This window comes from Apis laboriosa, unplaced genomic scaffold, assembly GCF_014066325.1.
Source record: "Apis laboriosa isolate Shangri-la unplaced genomic scaffold, ASM1406632v1 scaffold1321_cov151, whole genome shotgun sequence".
Lineage (NCBI taxonomy): Eukaryota > Metazoa > Arthropoda > Insecta > Hymenoptera > Apidae > Apis > Apis laboriosa.
Window position 1 is genome coordinate 2161414 of NW_025221248.1, and position 6247 is coordinate 2167660.

Sequence of the window (6247 nt, forward strand, 5' to 3'; positions counted from 1 at the left end):
GTTCTTTTAGCCTCGTTGATACGAATCGTCGCGTCAGAGAGTGACGTCGAGAGAGAGAGAGAGAGAGAGAGAGAGGATGGGAAAAGAATAAACTTTGAATGACAAAATACGCAGAAAAAGAGAGAAAGAGAGAGAGAGAGAAAGAGAGAGAAAAGAAACACTCACGAAATAAAAAAGAAAAGAAAAAAAAAACACTCGGACTCATCTCTATCGACTGAATAATTCTATACTCGCGGTGCTTACGACAGGGAGCAAAAGAGGTACAAGCGTTTAACCGTATATTCGTCTCCTTTCTGTTGCAGATTATTTCCTTCGTAAAGAACGTATTGGGCCTTAAATAAACATAACATTGTTATATATAAAGTATACATAAAAAAGCAACATAAAGTATATATATGAAAGATATATAGAAGTATATATATATGTTTATATATATATATATATAAATATACATACGATATATATATATACATATATATATATACAGATATAAAATATATTATATATATATATATAGAGAGAGAGAGAGAGAGAGAAAGTGTGATGAAGCTTGAGAGAGAAAACGCGTGATACGATTGCGTGCGTGTGAGAGAGACGAGAAGCGCGAATGGGAGTGAGAAAGAGAGTGACAAAAAAACGATATGACAGGGAAAAAAAAAAAGAAAATAAATGGAGAAATGCAAAAAATATAGGAGGAGAGAGGATCGAATGAGAGAGAGTTAGATAGCTGCGTGATAATAAAATTAACGAGAGAGAGAACTGAGAAATATCGGTTGTTATGATGATACACATATAAAAAAGTATATATATTGTATTAATTAAAATAAAGCAAAAAAAAAAAAGTGGTTAATTAAGGGCCCTGCCAGTACGGTCCACGGACGACTTATACAATATATACATATATCTATATTACGGGGGGACTGGCGATGTACGGGGGAATGTTGGTCGGGCCGTCGCTCGCGTCATAGCAAACCGATTATACATTTAAATAAACGCAAACGGTGCAAAAAAAAAAAAAGAAGTGAAGAATTTACCCGAACGAAATAGCGTCGTGTCGACGAAGTCGTGTCATGGTATCGAGCATGGCTGGGAATCGCATCGATGTCAAATCGAGTCGAGTCATTTCAATTTTTGTTACAGACTATCATCGAGAGAAATAAAACAAAAAAAAAAAAGTAACGAATCAAGATAGAATAGAAAGTAGAATAATATATAATTGGAAGCGAAAAGAAAAAAAAGAAAACGATGAACTAAAAAAAAAAAGAATAGATCATCGATACGATGATCAGCCAGCCACGCTGTGCACAACTTCGCGTTAGTGGTTCGCATAGTTCCCTCTCTGAGCTACTTTAGACTCTATAATATGTATAAACATACACGCATATATATAAATATCATAAATATATAATACATATTAAAGAAAAAAATAATAATAATTAAAAAAGGGTGAAAAAAAAAAACGATCACAATTCCGACGGCGCGGCCAAGATTCGACGGTCCCTTGTGCTTAAAGAGAAGATTTAAGAAATAACAAAAAGTGGTAAAAAAAAGAGGTGAAACAGAAATGGAAAGATATAAAAAAAAAGGAAGTGTTAGAGAGACATATTATATATATATATATAAAAATAAAGATAAAATAAATAAAAAAAAAAAAAAAAAAGGAACTTTTGTCCCTGGACCGGCCTGGCCGGCTCACGGATGCAACACGTGGAAATATAATGAAAGGAAAAAAGAAAAAAAAAACAGAAAAAGAAAAAAAAAGTATGAGGAACACAGGCACACGGATACATACACACGATATACACACACCTGCAGCGAGACTAAAAAAAGAAATACGACTAAAAATGGAAAACACTTTTACATACACGATGTCTGCGCGAGCGCGTAGATAGAGATTAAATCGAGGTATTACATTATGTGCGCATTATAAACGTTTTGGTACTGTACGGCACTGTATGACGCGTCTCTTTATACGTAAAACACGTACTTCTTAACTAAATAATAATATCCATCGCCGCGGTGAAGCCTCTCGAAGCGTTTTTTACGCACCGTTACCGGCTTTCCTCGCTTTCGTCGGCCGGGCGAAATACATACCACTGGCTGATAAATCATCCATCGTGCCACGATGCCCGAGCGTGTACATGCCAATCCGATTTCCGTCAGATTTCGGACGATCGTGTGCTTTCCTCATTCTTATTATAATAATATGCTTGTCGATATTTTTTTTTTTTTTAATTTTCCAACAATTCAAGAGTTGAAAGAAATATAGATTTTTCTTTTAGACTAAATTGAAACCTCGCTATAAATTCGGCTATTAAGTATTAGTAGTATTTTAATTTGAAACGAGACATGTGGTTTTTGGATTGGAAATAACGTCGAAAACGTATATGTGATACAATTAGCGAATTTAATGTAATTATATAATATATATTTGTACTTGTATATTAGAACTCGTACGTTTGTAATTTCATTCGATATGTTGATTCTTTGCGCTTTTATTTCATGTGTTCTTCATTTTCTTCTTCGAAAGAATAGTTTCTAGTTAGAGAGAAAGACTATCTTAGATATCCAGATTGTCGATAACGTTAAGCTTCTTGTCTTTTGTACAAAATAATCTTGTAAGCTTGATAAAACATACATTTCAGAAACGAAAACTGTATGAAACTGTATGAATTTTATGAACAACACGGAACAAAAGTGCAAAGAATTGAATTTCTATCGTTTAATTTATCATAAAATCACTTATCTTCGACATTTCAAACGTACAAATACCCCGTCATTTTTATATTAAATAAACGTTTTCCCAGACTTTTGAAATCAACAAACAAACAAACAAACAAAAAAACAAAATATTAACTACATCGACAAAAGGATCGTACATGAATGTCCATCTCTTTCATCGACCAAAAAAAAAAAAGAAAAAAAAAAACTAAAAAATAAAATACAAATTTAATCTCGTTACAATGAACGAACGACAAATTCTCGACAATGAAAGGGATTATTACGGAAATCGTTTTGGCCCCATGCTCGATGCACGGACTGTATAAATGATCGTGAAGAGACACTTCGTGGATTCAATATATATCAATGTGATGACGATCAACGACCAATAGGTTTTTCCTTTTTCGAGAGACGTCGTTTGTTGCGGCCGCACGTTTCACTTCGCTGTTAAGTCCGTTTTTTGTACGCGATCAACGATTCCGGTTGAAGACACACACGTTAACTCGTTAGTTAGGTATTATTAAACGTAAAGGCCGACCGTTTTTTAAATCGCAGAGGAGACGGTTTGGTCGTCAAAAAACACGATATCGTTGGCGAATTATCGTTATAGACGCTTTAAGAGGAACGCGAGTAACGATCGGGTAACGCGTTCACGATCTTTCTCGAATAATTTCGGTCTCGCGTTTACAATTTTTCATTACACGAGAAAAATTCTAACTTCGATAAATTCTAAGGAAAAAAGATCGATCGATGATCGAGGAACCATACTCGAGAACCTCGTGTTCCCCGTGAGTTAATTGCGTTTGCGACGTTCTTTGCGACTCGATCGATCTGCGATCTCTCAGATTGTGACCGTGTCGTCGATTAGGCAGAGGATGTTGTATAGTTGAATAAATAGTGTTTTATACGTATATTCTCTTCTCGTGAAAAAAAAAAATAAATAAATAAAGCGACGAAATACGGAGGACACGAATTTTGATTATAAACTTGTTATTAAAAAAAATTCGAGTCGAGCGAATAATAGTAGGAAAATTTTGTTAGTTGAAAATTAATTCCATGAAATGGTTAATATTAATATAATAAATTCTGAACGTGATCCTGGCGCCCTTAAATATATCTGACTGTTTTTTGAATCTTGATATAAACGAATTGATATAAACAATTTTAAAATCGTGTTCATTGTGGCGCCAGTTAAAAAGACAAAAATGGCGGCGAGCGAGCGCCGATTATTCAACTATAGCGTTCTTTCTGCTTGTAATAACGAACGCCAATTATCGAGAACGTCGAGTTTAGCCGAGTTTTTAAGCCGCTAAGTTTTCGAGTTTCGTAGCGTACCGGGAGCGTCGCCGATACTTTACAGTTATAAAAGTGTCCCACATTTTTAGCGCAGCTTAGCAGACCGCGTAGCGTGACTGTAGTTTAGACATTTAACAAACTTTATAAGATAAGTTTTTTCTTCACGGTAAAGTATCGTCCTCGCCTCGTAACAAAAATCCTCTTCTCTTTATTATTGTAATTTAGCGTGACGTTTAATCCCTCAAGCGGCGGCCCAAAACACTATATACGAATTCATCGTTCATCGAACGAGATAATCGAGCGCATTTTTTGTATTCGCGATGCTAAGAGTAAAAGAAAAAAAGAAAAAAGAAAAAAAAGACAGAAAAAGCGATTCACATCATGTTACATCAACGTTTATAATATCGTTCACCGCGTCCATTTAATTGTATTGCCCGAGGATACGCTGCTTAAGGGATTATTCGGATTTTAATCATCACTTCGAATCCTTCGAATGAGTCGAGCGACGTGTCGAGTGGAAATAAAAGAATACAAAGGAAAAGTAACGGAGAATAACAAATAAAGAGAAATGTGGCGATGATTGTTCGAAAGTGGAAGAGGGAAACGTGTTTTCTCGTACAAGGTGTTGTTTATTGAAACGCCATAGATGCGAGAAATGAAATATAATCGAATCGTAAAACGAAAAAGAGAAGGAAAGAAGGGGAAAGAATGGAAAAGGATGAATAGGAGGGAGAGAGAGAGAGAAAGAGAGAGAGAGAGAGAGAGAGAGAGAGAGAGAGAGAGAGAGAGAGAGAGAGAGAGGATTGAATGTTGAATTATATTATAACATTGAGGAGAAAAAAAAGGGGCAAGTATGAGAGTATAAAAGAAATAGGAACAAATTGGAATGGAAGAAGGCTCGACGAGAGCGATGGCGAATCCGTCACGGTGCGCCGACTGACACGTTTTCGGACGGTTTAAATATACTTATAGCGAAATTAAGAAATGCATATTATTCTGCCGATTAACGAGTAAGTGCGTAGAATTCGTTTAACTGTAGATAAAGAAAAAAAAAAAAAAACACGTACACAGTCACGTACGCGCGAGTGCAAGATACATTACCACCTGTAATCGTTCACCCACAACCACCGACCCACCCATATGTACACAGCGTACAAAACACAGGTACAACATATACATAAGTACATACATACATACATATATACATACACAATCGAATACATTGACACTGATACAGGAAACAATTACAATTACTTAGACATCGGGGATAATCCGATGTACGGTTTAAGAGACAAAATAATATTAAAAAAAAAAAAAAAAAAAAAGAATAATAATAATCACAAAAACGAAACGAATGGAAGAGAGAAAGTGAGGAAGCGAGAGAGCGAGAGAAAGGGAGAATTAAAGAAAAAAATTAATGCAAAACACACACACACAAAGGCGCAACACGTACACGCGCACGCACGTTGCAATTAGACGTTATTATCGCAATTTGGAGTTAAATTTTATAATATATAATATATAAAAATATATATATAATAAATAAAAGTTGACGGATAATATAGAGTTATATTAAATATCGATTAAAAAAAAAAAAAAAAGAAAAAACGAGTGAAAGAGTTATGTTCTTTAGGATGGTGCGGTTCACGCGCTATCGACTTACCTTGTTCACATTAATCCCCTCTCTCAATTTTCTTAATCCTTTTTAGCATTTCCTCTTAAGGTTCCTTTCAAGGCAGACTTGTCATTATAAATTACGCTGTCTTCCTACAAATTTTGTTTTCTCTTTCATTATTTTGTTATATTGTTCATCATTTCTTGTATATTGTTTCTTTTATTTTTCAGCAAGAATAATAAATTAAATAAATGAGAGGAAAAAATCTGAAAATGTGAACATTATTTGATAATAATTTTTTATACTTTATTAATTATTTTTATATTTATTTTTATTATTTATTTTTATATTTACTTTTATTATTTATTTATCAATTTTAATTGATGAATTTTTAATGCTATTCCTAATAGTCTTGAAATAGAAATTTTATTTAGAAAATTGTATAGATTTAAAATACAATTTAATCCAATGAAAAAATTTAATGAAATGAAATTATCGATATTGTTTATAAATTTCACAATAGATTTTATGATCTATATTAAATATCTTATGTTAATTATATTTATATTTATATATTTAATATTAATACAAATTTGTGAGTTTAAGTTTCAAAAA

General features: G+C 33.5%; 1 protein-coding gene across 2 annotated transcripts in view; it reads left to right on the plus strand.

Annotated features, from left to right (window-relative positions):
- LOC122720809 (probable nuclear hormone receptor HR3) overlaps window positions 1-5566 on the plus strand; it is a 105313-nt gene extending 99747 nt beyond the window's left edge. For both annotated transcript variants that reach the window (XM_043947800.1, XM_043947801.1), the window contains one exon: window positions 303-5566. The gene's annotated coding sequence lies outside the window, so the exon portion shown is untranslated. The remainder of the gene's footprint in view (window positions 1-302) is intronic.
- Window positions 5567-6247: the final 681 nt, after the last annotated feature.